Consider the following 15,886-nt stretch of genomic DNA (forward strand, 5'->3'; position numbering starts at 1 on the left):
TTAATTTTGTATCTGGCCACTTTGCTGAAGGTGTTTATCAGCTGTAGGAGTTCCCTGGTAGAGATTTTGGGGTCACTCATGTATACTATCATATCATCTGCAAAGAGCAACCACTCTGGAAATCAATCTGGCGCTTTCTAAGACAACTAGGAATAGCGCTTCCTCAAGATCCAGCCATACCACTCCTAGGCATATATCCAAAAGAGGCTCAAGTACATAATAAGTACATTTCCTCAACCATGTTTGTAGCAGCTTTATTTGTAATAGCCAGAAGCTGGAAACAATCCAGATGCCCCTCAACTGAAGAATGGATGCAGAAACTGTGGTACATCTATACAATGGAGTATTACTCAGCAATGAAAAATAAGGAAATCATGAAATTTGCAGGTAAATGGTGGGACCTGGATCATCCTTAGTGAGTTGTCCCAGAAGCAAAAAGACACACACGGTATATACTCACTCATATAAACATACAACATAGAATAAACCCACTAAAATCTGTACATCTAAACAAACTAAGCAAAAGAGAGGACCCTAACTAAAATGTTCAATCCCCATCCTGAAAGGCAAAGAGGATGGACATCAGAAGAAAAAGAAAATAGGAAACAACCTCAGAACTTGCTACAGAGGGCCTATGAAAGCCAGAAGAAAACAGGAAACAACCTTGAAACCTGCCACAGAGGGCCATTGAAAGCTTCTGCAGTATAGACTGTCAAAGGAGAGTCTGAGTGTGATGGCCAACTGATGGGCAGAGTGAATGGAATTTTATGTAAGAAGTGGGAAATAGTAAGAGCTGGAGGGGACGGGAACTCCACAAGGAAAGCAAGAGAACAAGATAATTTGAACACAGGGAACTTCCCAGAAAATCATACTCCAACCAAGGACTATTCGTGGAGATGACCTGGAACCCCTGCACAGGTGTAGCCCATGGCAGTTCAGTGTCCAAATGAGTTACATAGTAATGGGAAGAGGGACTGCCTCTGACATAATCTGATTGGCCTGCTCATTGATCACTTCCCCCTGAGGGGGGAACAGCCTTACCAGGCCACAGTAGAGGACAATGCAGCCACTTTTGATGAGAACTGATAGACTAAGATCAGAAAAAAGAGGAGAACCTCCCTTATCAGTGGACTTGGGGAGTGGCATGCATGCAGAAAGCGGAGGAAGGGTGGGATCGGGAGGGGAGGAGGGAGGGGCTTATGGGGGGATACAAAATGAATAAAGTGTAATTAATAAAAAAAAGAAAGAGCAAAAAAAAAGGAAATGAGCAAAGCTTCCAAAAAACTTATGCCACAAAATTTGAAAATCTAAATGAAATGATCGTTTTAACTTACCAAAGCTGAATCAGGACCAGTTAAATCAATTAAACAGTCCTATATCCCTCAAAGAAATAAAAGTGGTCATCAAAAGTCTCCCATCCAAAAAAAGCAAAGGACCAGATGGCTTCAGCGCAGAATTCTACCAGACCTTCAACGAAGAGCTAACTCCAATTTTCTTCAAACTATTCCACAAAATAGAAACAGAAGGAACATTACCAAACTCATTCTATGAAGCCACAGTCACCTTGGTACCTAAACCTCACAAAGACTCAAAAAAGAAAGAGAATTTCAGGCCAATCTCCCTTATGAACATTGATGCAAAAATACTTAACAAAATACTTACAAACCGAATCCAAGAGCACATCAAAGATATTATCCACTATGACCAAGTAGGCTTCATCCCAGGTATGCAGGGGTGGTTCAGTATACGGAAATCCATCAATGTGATCCACCATATTAACAAACTGAAAGGAAAAAACCACATGATAATCTCCCTAGATGCTGAAAAAATCATTTGACAAAATCCAACATCCATTCATGTTTAAAGTATTGGAGAGATGAGGGATACAAGGCAAATATCTAAACATAGTAAAGGTGATATACAGCAAGCCTATAGCCAACATCAAACTGAATAGAGAAAAACTTAAAGCAATCCCACAGAAATCAGGGACAAGACAAAGCTGCCCACTCTCTCCATATCTCTTCAACATAGTGCTGGAAGTCCTTGCTAGAGCAATAAGACAGTTGAAGGAGATCAAGGGGATACAGATGGGAAAGGAAGAAGTCAAATTATCACTATTTGCAGATGAAATGATATTATGCATGAGTGACCCCAAAAACTCTACCAGGGAACTCCTACAGCTGATAGACACCTTCAGCAAAGTGGCCGGATACAAAATTAACTCAAAAAAATCAGTAGCACTCCTGTATACAAAAGACAAAAGGGCTGAGAAAGAATTTAGAGAAACAACACCATTCACAATAGCCACAAATGACATAAAGTACCTTGGTGTAACCCTAACCAAGTAAGTTAAAGATTTGTATGAAAAAAATTTCAAGTCTCTGAAGAAAGAATTAGAAGAAGATTTGAGAAGATGGAAAGATCTCCCATGCTCATGGCTTGGCAGGATTAATATAGTAAAAATGGCCATCTTACCAAAAGCAATCTACAGATTTAATGCAATTCCCATCAAATTGCCAACACAATTCTTTACAGACCTGGAAAGAAAAATTCTCAACTTCGTATGGAATAACAAGAAACCCAGAATTGCTAAAACAATCCTCTACAATAAAAGATCTTCTGGAGGTATCTCCATCCCTGATCTCAAGCAGTACTATAGAGCAACAGTTATAAAAACTGCATGATACTGGCATAGAAACAAAATGGTGGATCAATGGAACCGAACGGAAGACCTTGACATAAACCCATACACTTATGGACACCTGATTTTTGACAAAGATGCCAAAACCACACAATGGAGAAAAGATAGCATCTTCAACAAATGGTGCTGGTCCAACTGGATGTCTACATGTAGAAAAATGAAAATAGATCCATACTTATCACCCTGCACAAAACTAAAGTCCAAGTGGATCAAAGACCTCAACATAAAACGAGACACATTAAATCGGCTAGAAAAAGAAAAGTGGGGAATACCCTAGAACTCATTGGTACAGGAAAAAACTTCCTGAACACAGCAGCAACAGCACAGGCTCTAATAGCAAAAATCAATAAATGGGACCTCATGAAATTGAAAAGCTTCTGTAAAGCAAAGGACCCTGTCATCAAAACAAAGCGACTGCCTACATATTGGGAAAGAATCTTCACCAACCCTTTATCTGACAGAGGACTCATATCCAATATATATAAAGAACTAAACAAGCTGAAAAGCAGCAAACCAAGTAATCCACTTAAAAAATGGGGAACAGAGCTAAAGAGAGAATTCTCTGTAGAGGAATATCGAATGGCAGAGAATCACTTAAAGAAATGCTCAACCTCATTAGCCATTAGAGAAATGCAAATCAAAACAACCCTGAGATTTCACCATCAGAATGGCCAAGATGAAAACTCAAGTGACAACACATGCTGGAGAGGTTGTGGAGAAAGGGGAACCCTTCTCCACTGCTGGTGGGAATGTAAACTTGTACAACCACTCTGGAAATCAATCTGGCGCTTTCTCAGACAACTAGGAATAGTGCTTCCTCAAGATCCAGCCATACCACTCCTAGGCATATATCCAAAAGAGGCTCAAGTACACAATAAGTACATTTGCTCAACCATGTTTGTAGCAGCTTTACTTGTAATAGCCAGAAGCTGGAAACAACCCAGATGCTCCTCAACTGAAGAATGTATGCAGAAACTGTGGTACATCTATACAATGGAGTATTACTCAGCAATGAAAAATAAGGAAATCATGAAATTTGCAGGTAAATGGTGGGACCTGGATCATCCTTAGTGAGTTGTCCCAGAAGCAAAAAGACACACACGGTATATACAACATAGGACAAACCCACTAAAATCTATCCATCTAAAGAAACCAAGCAAGAGAGAGGACCCTAACTAAAATGTTCAATCCCCACCTGAAAGGCAAAGAGGATGGACATCAGAAGAAGAAGAAAACAGGAAACAACCTAGGAACCTGCTACAGAAGGCCTATGAAAGCCAGAAGAAGAAAACAGGAAACAACCTAGGAACCTGCCACAGAGGGCCTCTGAAAGCCTCTGCCGTGCAGAATGTCAAAGCAGATGCTGAGCCTGATGTCCACCTTTCAGGCAGAGTGAATGGAATTTTATGTAAGAAGTGGGAAATAGTAAGAGCTGGAGAGGACAGGAACTCCACAAGGAGAGCAACAGAACAAGAAAATTTGAACATAGGGAACTTCCCAGAGATTCATACTCCAACCAAGGACTATTCATGGAGATAACCTAGAACCCTGACAATGCAGCCACTTCTGATGAGAACTAATAGACTAAGATCAGAAAGACGGAGAAGAGGATCCCCCTATCAGTGGAATTGGGGAGGGGCATGCATGCAGAAAGGGGGGGAGGGTGGGACAGGGAGGGTAGGAGGGATGGGCTTATGGGGGGATACAAAATGAATAAAGTGTAATTAATAAAAGTTAAATAAAAAATTAAAAAAAAATAAAGGCAAATATAGCGACACAAATAGACCCAAATAAAGAGAAAACAAATAAAAAAAAATAGATGCCATCATGGAAACACAGGAATCCACATTCAAACAAATGAAAGAAATGGTGTAAGACATGAAAACATAATTAGAATCAATAAAAAAAAAAAGAGACAATCTTGGAGCTGGGGAACTTAGAGAAAAGATCAGGAACCACAAAGATAATTATCACCAATAGAATACAAGAGATCAAAGAGAGAATCTCAGGTGCTGAAGATACAAATTCAGAAATTGATACATCTCTCAAAGAAAAAATAAAATCAGAAAAATGCCCAAACACAAATCATCCAAGAAATCAAGTACACCATGAAGAGAATAAATGTAAGAATAATAAGAATAGACAAAGAAGACTCCAGGCTTCAAGTTCTAGAAAATATTTTCAAGAAAATCATAGAAGAAAATTTTCCCATCTTAAAGAAAGAGATCTCTTTAAACATACAAGAGGCTTACAGAACACCAAGCAGACTAGAACAGAAACGAAACTCGTGTCACATAATAGTCAAAACCCTAAATATACAGTCCAAAGAAAAAATATTAAAAGCAGCAAGAGAAGAAGGCCAAGTAATATACAGAGGTTGACCTATCAGAATCACACCAGACTTCTCAACAGAAACCATGAAAACCAGAAAGGCCTGGACAGATGTTATGCAGACTTTAAGGGACCACAAATGCCAACCCAGACTACTATACCTAGCAAAATTTTCAGTCACCATAGATGGAGAAAGAAAATATTCCATGACAAACCTAACCTTAAATAATACCTACACAGCAACCCAGCCCTACAGAAGATACTAGAAGAAAAACTTCAATCTAATGAAATCAACTATAGCCAAGAAAACACAGGACATAGATAACCTCACAATAAAAAATAAAAAATAAAAATAAGCACACAAATGTAGTATCACTACCAACACCACAATAAAGCAATTAAAATTCATTGGTTACTATTATCTATCAACATAAATGGACTCAACTCTCCAACAAAAAGACACAGACTGACAGAATGGTTGCAGAAACAGGATCCAACATTCTGCTGCATTCAAGAAACACACCTCTGCAACAGTGACAGACACTACCTCAGGGTAAAGGGCTGGAAAAAGTTTTTCAAGCAAAAGGACGCAGAAAACAAACTGGAGTAGCTGTCCTGATATCTAATAAAATAGAATTCCAACCAAAATTAATCAAAAAACTTAAGGCAGGACACTTCATTCTCATCAAAGGAAAAATCCACCATGAGGACATCACAATCCTGAATATCTATGACCAAAATACAAGAGCACCTGCATTTGCAAATAAAACCTTATTAAAGCTCAAATCACATATTGATCCCAATACCTTAATAAAAGGAGACTTCAACACTCAACTTTCACCAAGGGACAGATCATCAAGACAGAAGCTAAATAGGGAAATAATGACACTTACAGAGGTCATAAATCAAATGATGTTTACATAATCTTTCACCGAAACTCAAAAAAGTATACCTTCTTCTCAGCATCCCCAAACTCTTCTCCAAAATTGACCATTTAGTCAAACACAAAGCAAGCCTTAACAGATAAAAGAAGATTGAAATAATCCTTAGTATCCTATTAGACCACCATGTCCTAAAACTATACTTCAACAACAACAAGAATAACAAATGTCTACACATGAATGGAAACTCTCTACTCAACAACAGCTGTATCAGGGAAGAAATTTTAAAAAAAGGAAAGAAATTAGAGACTTCCTAAAATTCAATGAAAATGAAGGCACAACTTACCCAAACTTATGAGACATAATGAAAATAGTGCTAAGAGGAAAGTTCATAGCACTAAGTGCCTTCAGAAAGAAGTTTGAGACAGCTCATACAAGAAGCTTAACGGCACACTTGAAAGCCCTCCCCCCCAAAAAAAATGACAGAAAAAAAAAGAAAAAAGAAGCAGACACATCCAAGAGGAGTAGAGAGAGCACTGGAACTCATCAAACTCAGAGCTAAAATCAATTAATTAGAAACATAGAGAACAAACAAAAAAAAAGAAACATAGAAAACAATTCAAATGATCAATGAGACCAACAGCTGTTTATTTGAGAAAAATCAATGAGAGACAAACCCTAAGTCATACTAACTAAAAAGCAGAGAGAAACTATCCAAATTAGCAAAATCAGAAACAAAAAAGGGTACGTAATGACAGACACTGAGGAAATTAAAAGAATCATTAGTTCGTACTTTAAAAGCCTAAAAGCTACAAAATTTGAATATATAAATGAAATAGACAATTTTCATGATATATTCCATTTAACAAAGCTAAACCAAGATCAGATAAATAAAATGAGTAATCCTATATAGCCTAAGGAAATAGAAATCAAAAGTCTTTCTGACAAAAAAAAAAAAAAAATCTCAGGGACTGATGGTTTCAGCGAAGAATTCTACAGGACATTCAAAGAGCTGATACCAATATTCTTCAAACTATTCCACAAAATAGAAACAGAAGGAACATAACCAAACTAATTCTATGAAGCCACAATAGCCTTGAAACCTGAACCACACAAAGACCCAAAGAAAAAAAAATGAGAATTTCAGACCTACCTTTCTTATGAACATTGACACAAAAACAATCAATAAAATACTCACAAACTGAATTCAAGAACACATAAAATATATCATTCACCACGGCCAAGTAGGCCTCATCCCAGGCATGCAGGGATGGTTCAATATATGAAAATCCGTCAATGTAATGCATCACATAAACAAACAGAAAGTGGAAAAAAAACACATGATAATCTCCTTAGATGCCATAAAAAGCATTTGACAAAAACCGATACCCATTCATGTTTAAAGTTTTAGAGAGATCAGGGATACAAGGCACATACCTAAAGATAGTAAAGGCAATATATAGCAAGCCTATAGCCATCATCAAACTAAACGAAGAAAACTTAAATCAATCCTAATGAAATCAGGGACAAGGCAAGGCTGCCCACTCTTGCCACACTTTTTCAACATAGTACTTGAAGTCCTATCTAGAGCAATAAGACAACTAAAGGTGATCAAGAGAATACAAACTGGAAAGGAAGAGGTCAAAATATCATTATTCGCAGGTGATATGATTGTATAATTGAGTGACGCCAAAAATTCAACCAGAGAACTCCTTCAGCTGATAAATGCCTTCAGCAAAGTGCCTGGATACAAAATTAACTCAAAAAATCAATAGCCCTCCTGTATACAAAAAAAGAAAGTGCTAAAAGAAAAATTAAGGAAACAACACTCTTCACAATAGCAACAAATCACGTAAAGTACCTTGGTGTGTCTCTAATCAAGCATGTGAAAGATGAAAGACGTATATGAAAAAAAAAAAAAAACTTCAAGTCTCTGAAGAAAGAAATTGAATAAGATATCAGAAGATGGAAAGATCTCCCATGTTCATGTATCAGGAGGATTAACATAGCTAAAATGGCCATCCTACCAAAAGCAATCTACTGATTCAATGCAATTTCCATCAAAACACCAAAAGAATTCTCTACAGAACTTGAAAAAACAATTCTCAGTCTCATATGGAAAAACAAACAAACAATAAAATCAGAATTGCTAAAACTATCCTGTACAGCAACAGATCATTTGGAGCTATCTCCTTCCCTGATCTCAAGCTGTACTACAGAACAATAGTAATAAAAATGGCATAGTACTGGCATAGAAACAGAATGGTAGATCAGTGAAATTGAAACAAAGACCCAGAAATAAAACACCATACCTATGGATACCTGATTTTTGACAAAGAAGCTAAAACAATATAATGGAAAAGGAAACAATATTCAACAAATGGTGCTGGTTTAATTGGATGTCTACAAGTAGAAAAATGCAAATAGATCCAGACTTATCACACTGCACAAAACTAAAGTCTGAGTGGATCAAAGACCTCAACATAAAATCAGACACATTAAACCTGTTAGAAGAAAAAGTGGGAAAGTGCCTTGAACTCATTGGCATAGAAGATAACTTCCTGAACAGAACAGCAATAACACAGGCTCTAAGATCAACAATCAATAAATGGGTCCTCATGAAACTGAAAAACTTCTGTGAAGTAAAGGACACTGTCTTCAGAACAAAACATCAGCCTACAGATTGGGAAAGGATCCTCACGAACATTATATCTGACAGAGGGCTAATATCCAGAATACATAAAGAACAAAAAAAGTTAAAAAGCAACAAACTAAGTCATCCAATTTAAAAATGAGTTAGAGAACTAAACAGAGAATTCGCCACACAGGACTATCGAATGGAAGAGAAACACGTAAAGAAATATTCAACGTCCTTAGTAATCAGGGAGATGCAAATCGATAAGACCATGATATTTCACCTTACACCCATCAGAATGGTTAAGATCAAAAACTCAAGTGAGAACACATGCTGGAGAGGATGTGGAAAAAGGGGAACCCTCCTCCATTGCTGGTGGGAATGTAAACTTGTACAACCATCTTGGAAATCAATCTGGAGCTTTCTTAGAAAACTGCAAATAGTGCTACCTCAAGATCCAGCTATACCACTCCTAGGAATATATCCAAAAGATGCTCAAGTATACAACAAGGACATCTGCTTAACCATGTATGTAGCAGCTCTATTCACAATAACCAGAAGCTTGAAACAACCTTGATGTCCCTCAACTTAGGAATGGATACAGAAATTGTGGTACATTTACACAATGGAATGCTACTCAGCAATTAAAAATGAAGAAATCATGACATTTGCAGGCAAATGGTGGGACCTAGAAAAGATCATCCTGAGTGAGGTACCCCAGAAGGAGAAAGACCCACATGGTATGTACTCACTCATAAGTGGTTATTAGACATATAACATAGGATAAACATACTAAAATTTATACTTTTAAAGAAGCTAAACATCACAGAAAACACGAGGGAAGATGCTCAGTCCTCATTCAAAAGGATAAATGTGATGGACATTAAAAACAGGAGAAGACAGGGAACATAACAGGTTCCTACCACAGTCTCTGAAAGACTCCTGATTGAGGTATCGAAGCAGAAGCTGAGACTCATAGCCAAACTTTGGGCAGAGTGCAGGGAATCCTATGAAAGTAGTGGGAGATAGAAAGGTCTGGAGGAGACAGGAGCTCCAAAAGGAGACCAACAGAGCCAATAAAACTGCGTTCTGGGGGACCTGCAGAGACTGATGCCCCTACCAAAGACAATGCATGAAGAGGACCTAAAACTTCTGCTCAGATGTAGCCCATAGAATCAGTCTCCAAGTGGGTCCCCTAATAAGGGGAGCAGGGACTGTTTCTGACATAAACTCAGTGGCAGAGTCTCTGATCACCTCCCTCTGAGGGATGCAGCTTTACCAGGCCACAGAGGGAGGAAGACAATGCAACCAGTCCTTATGAGACCTTATAGCCTAGGGTCAAATAGAAGGTGAGGAAATCCTCATCTATCAGTGGACCAGGAGAGGGGAATAAGGGGAGAAGAGGGAGGGAGGGTGTGATTGGGAGAAGATGAGAGAGGGGAACACAACAGAGATTCAAATTGAATAAACTGTAATAAATTATAATAATAATAAAATAATAAAACTCCTCCTGAGGGGTGGGGAGAGCAGCATTACCAGGCCACAAAGGAAAACAATGCAGTCACTCCTGATGAGACCCAACAGACTAAGATTAGAAGGAAGAAAAAGAAACCTTCCCCTACCAGTGATCTTGGGGAGGGGCATGCGTGGAGATGGGGGAGGAAGGGAGGGGTCGGGAGGGGAAGAGGGAGGAAACTAGAGGGGGGGATACAAAGTAAATAAAGTGTAATTAAAAATAAAATAAAAATAAAAAAGAATAAAACTCTAAAGGCTGGAGAGATGACACAGAGGTTAAAAATGCAAGCTTTTCCTTCCAGAAAACACGTATTTGAGTCTCCACTCACGTGGTGGCTCACAGCGGTCTGCAACTCCAGTTCCAGGTGAGCATACACTCTCTTATAGCTTCCACGGGCATTGTTTGTGCAGGTGCACAGACATACATGCAGGAAAAACATAAGTACACAAAAATAAATAAATCTCAAATTAAAAAAAGACAGCCCTATAAATTCATCAACCTTACTCATTTTCTTTCTTAGAATTTAATTAAGAGTGCTAACATTTATTTTACTTTGTACTTTCACATTTAAAATGAAGATTTTAAGTTAGAAGCTATATAGAAATGTGTTATATAATAGTTTTACTTTTAACCTAATAGGAGATGAGTTTTTTTATACTGCAATATTACGTAAGAGGATAGATGTTTCCAATTATTTTTTGTAGTTGGCTGGATTTACATTACCAGGAATGGTTTCTCATTTATCACAAAGATCTTAACTCTAATTAGACAGACGTTTGTTGTTGCCAAGATATTCGTGCCACTATTGCACCTTTAGGGATATCTTGCCATGCTTGTCATTGTATGTTGGATAAGACAATTTATTGTTTTTCTCCTTTAGCAGCTTCTATATTACCTTCTTATTCTGCAAAATCTAGCCCTCAAAGAAAAGACATTCTGGTCAAATGCAGCTCAATTTCTCTGTGTCCTGAGTCCCAACTGAGTGTTATCTTCAGGAATAAAGACTTATTTTCGACTTCTGAGAAGCAACCAAGGGCAACATAAACAAACTAAACTGAAAACCAATTGAAAGTTTTCTCATGTCATGTCTGATAATCATGCTTTTGTTAGATATTCTAGAACTCTTGGAGGGTATTTTCATTCCCAAGTTCTGCAATTTTATTTAAACATTGTGTGTGTGTGTGTGTGTGTGTGTGTGTGTGTGTGTGTGTGTGTGTATCTGTGCGTATGTGGGCGTAATTTTAGGTAAACATAAATTACTGTGATTCCTTGTGGCTTTTTCAAACATCTTTAGTGTTATCTATATTTCCTCCAACCCTCCAACTTCTGTGCTACACATTCTTTCCCATACCCATTTAAATTCTGTTTCTATTTTTTTAAAATAATTTAGTAATTATTGGTTAGAGATCCCCTTTAAAAGTCCAGTGTCTATCCTGCTTTCTATTCTGAATGAGATTTAGGTACCTTCCCTAGAGTCCTCCTTGTTTTTTAACTTCTTTAAGACTATAGATTTTAGTGTATTTATCCCATACTATATGGTTAATATCCAGTTATAAGTGTCTTTCTGCTTCTGGGATACCTCACTCAGGATGATCTTTTCTAGTTCCAGCCATTTGTCTGCAAATTTCATGGTTTCCTTGTTTTTAATAGATGAGTATTAATCCATTGTATAAATGTGCCACAATTTGTGTATCAATTTTTCCATAGAGAGACATCTAAGTTATTTCCAGATTCTGGTTATTAAGAACAAAGCTTCTATGAACATAGCTGAGCAAATGTCCTTGTTGTATGGTTGAGCATGTTTCAGACAGCTGTCCTTTGGACAATTCAGCCCTGCAGTGGATCAAAGTAGATGCAGAGACTCACAGCCAAACTTTGGACAGAGAGCAGAGAGACTTATGGAAGAAAAGGGATATTAAAGGACCCAGAAGAGACAGGAGCTGCACAAGGAGACCAACAAAGCCAAAAAAAAGGGCAGGGCCCAGGTGGGGAATGCAGAGGCTGTTGCACCAAATAAAGACCATGCACAGAGAAGACCTATACACCCTGCTCAAATGTAGCTCAGTCTCCATATTGATGCCCTAATAAGGGGAGAAGTAACAGTCTCTGACATGCACTCAGTTGTCTGCTCCTTCACCACTTCTTCCTGGTAGAAGACCTAGCCAGCACACAGATAAAGAGGACCCAGACAGTCTTGATGTGACCTGATAGGCTAGGATCAGACCGTAGGGGAGACGGACTTCCCCCATAAGTGAACTAGTGGAGACAGATAAGGGAGGGAGGATGGAATGGGAAGAAGATGAGGGAAGGGCATACAACTGGGATACAAAGAAAATAAATTGTAAATAATAATAATTTTAAAATTCTGTTAGAATTCTGCTGTAACTCCACCTGGGCCTGTATTTTGTAATAAATGTACTCAGTTATTTTAAATTGCCCTTCTTTATAGAGTATAGGTTTTTAAAGTTCTCATTTAGAACTTTCTGAATTTCCTTGGTACCTGTTATAATGTTTTCCTGTCCATTTAATTTTCGTAATTTAGGTCATATTTTTCTTTCAGTTAGATTGGTGATAGACATTTCTATCTTGTTTGTTTTGTGTAATATTGTTTTTATAACTCAGATGCCCCTCAAAGAAGGAATGGATACAGAAAATGTGGTACATCTGCACAATGGAATATTACTCAGCAATAAACAAAACAAGGATATCGTGAAATTTGCAGGTAAATGGTGGCATCTGGAAAGGATCATCCTGAGTGAGCTATCCCTGAAGCAGAAAGACACACATGGTATATACTCACTCATATAGACATATAATGTAGGATAAACTTGCTAAAATCTGTACACGTAAAGAAACTAATCAAGGGGGAGGACTCTTGCTAAAATGCTCAATCCCTATCCAGAAAGGCAAAGAGGATGTACCTTTCTATTTCATTATTTTTTCTTTGAGTTTTATTATTTCATGCCATATACTGAACTTAGGCTTGCATTCTTCTTGTGTTTCCCCCCCCCCCAAACTCTTGAGTCATTTACTAGTTCTCTTTCTGAATTTTTAATGTAGGCATTTAGAGCTATGAATTTTCCTTCTGGGTCTGCTTTTAATCTTGTAAGGCTGCTTTTAGCATGTTCCATTGTTTTGTTGTGTTGCACTTTCATTTTTATCATTTCCAGGAATCATTATTTCTTCTTTGACCTATTCATCATTCAGTAATGAAATACTTAATCTCCATGAATTTGCAAACTCACTAGAGAATTGCTTGCTTTTGGTTTAAAGTTTTGTTGAAATATAATCATGAAAAAAAACATATTTGTTTTTTTGAATTTGTGGAGATTTGTTTTTGATCCAGGATGTAGTATTAGGTAAGTGTCCATGGGCTACTGAATAGAATGTATATTCTTGGATGTTTGGGTCTGAAATTTTTTAGCTATCTTTTAGGATCACTTGATGTATCATTATAGTTAAATCTGATGTTTCTCTGTTTATTGTCCAGATGTCCTATCTATTGGTAAAAGTGAGGTATTGAAATAATTTACTCTTTTGGGTTTGTTGTTATTCTGTGTCTAACGGTAGAAATTTGGTATACAAGAGAATGGTGAAAATATGTCTATGATTGTAATGTCTTTGTGGTAAATTGTTCTCTTTATGAGAATTAAGTTTTACTCTCTATTTTTTCTGATTAGTTTAATTTGGAGTCTACTTTGTAAGCTATTAGGATAGCAACACCTGCATGATTCTTGGATGGATTTGTTTGGAATATTTTTCCTCTACCCTTTCACTTTAAGATGCTACCTATCTTTAAAGATTAGATTAACTTCTTGTAGACAATAGACGGATGGATTTTGTTTCATATCTATTCAGCTAGCATTTATCGTTCCATTTTAGTTGAGGCTATTTATAATTAAAGTTATTATTAAGAGGTACAAGATAATTACAGTCATTTTGATATGGCATTTTTATATTTATGTTCTTAGTTATATTTTGTGAGTCAGTAAATATGTCTCTGTTTTCTTTCTACAGTTCCTTGGCTATGATTATTTCTGTCCTCATTCTGAAGTTTTACTTTTAGCATTCTCGGTAGAGTAGGGTTTTTGAACAGGACTTCTTTTAGCTTGTCTGTATTATGGAAAGGTTTCCTTTCTTCTTCAACGATGGCCTATAATTTTGCTGGGCCCACATCTGCAAGGATTGGTATCCATGGTCTTTTAGAATATGAAGTACATTGTTCCATGTTCTTCTGGTTTTTGAAGTTCCTACTAAGAGATCTACTCTTATTCTGATTGAGTTGTGTTTTTTCTCTTGCATCTTTAATACTCTTTCTTTTTATACATATTTGGTTTTTTTTTAACTATGTTATGTCATGGGAGGTTTTTCTGGTCTTTTTTTAGGCAGTGTTCCATGTTCTTGTATTTATAAGGGTATATGTGCTTTTTAATTGATAAAACTTGTGTTGTATGATCTTGTTAATGATCTGATCTATACCATTGGCCAGGAGTTTTTGTCAATCATCTTTGCCTATACTCTGAAGATTTACTCTTTTTATAATACCCCACAGTTCCTGCATGTTCTTTCATGTGGGGTATATCCAGGTAATTAATTCTCTTCATAGATCTTTATGAGACTGTTGGTTTGGAGAGTGCAGATATTGTCTTGACCTTTATATTGTCTGGGATTTTGCAACATGATCTAGGTCTGTGGACTTCTTTGGTTGTTTGTCTGAAGTGTACACAACCAATTGGGTTGGTACACATGATGAACAGGTTGGACTGGAACTGGAAGTTGGATATGGCATAAGGTAGCAGAAGATAAAGCAAATATAGGGCTGTACCTTTTTTACAATCAGTGGCTTTTGTCATGCTCCTGAAAAGATCTGCAAAGGTCCCTCAGTTTCATAAGAAAAGTCGTGTCTATTTTAGGATCATCCCTACATCATTCTGGGACTCTCATTTCTCTAATTTGTACAGTTAAATTATTAGAATCTTCTTTTACCATGCCTCACACTGGGAGGATTCCTTTATGACTTTAAATCTTCTACTATTCACTTCCTCATATATCACCTCCCCACCCCCGAGTTGTGTGCTGTTTCTACTTAGAAATTAAATTTTCTGCTTGATATAAGAGCTGATGGGATATTAACATCAATAACAAATGCTTAATAATTACAAATATGCCTACAGAGAAAATATAGCTCAACTATACCAGAAATTTAACAAGTAAAGATTATTGGTTTTAGTTAACATTGTGAAGTATAATGTCAATTAAAAAAATCAATATTTTCTAGGCTAAGTTCCTTGATTGCAAAAATCATGCATGTCTTGTATTTCTTAGTATTCCACAACACTCATCAGAATCCCTCTATTCTAGTACCTCATTCTTCTTCCCACCATGCATGCATGCAGCATATTTTTCTCAGATAACTTTCTTTTGTCCTTTTAATATAGTGAGGAAGCTTCTAAGAGATTATTTGGATGAATCATTTATCACTTATAAGTTGTTTCAAAACAATCATAGATATGCTCAAATATGTGACAGTTACATTAATCCTAGTGGCCTGTATATAATAATATTTAAATAATAAAAACAAGTAAGTGTCAGCAAAAGGAAGTTGGTTAAATAAATGATGGTATATCCATTCAATAAATCCTATCAGGTACAAAAATGATATAATATTGAGAAGAGTTCTTAGGAAAAAGTGACCTTATAGGACAATGAGTATGACAAAATAAATTTAAAGGTATTGAGGCCTAGAAATATTTATTCAGAAATCAGATTCATATTGTAGAAAGGTCAGCAGGCTCGTGAACTATAGTTTCAGAAATTTCTTC

The sequence above is a fragment of the Psammomys obesus genome, unplaced genomic scaffold (genome assembly GCF_907164565.1).
Source record: "Psammomys obesus unplaced genomic scaffold, mPsaObe1.curated_primary_1811, whole genome shotgun sequence".
Classification (NCBI taxonomy): Eukaryota; Metazoa; Chordata; class Mammalia; order Rodentia; family Muridae; genus Psammomys; species Psammomys obesus.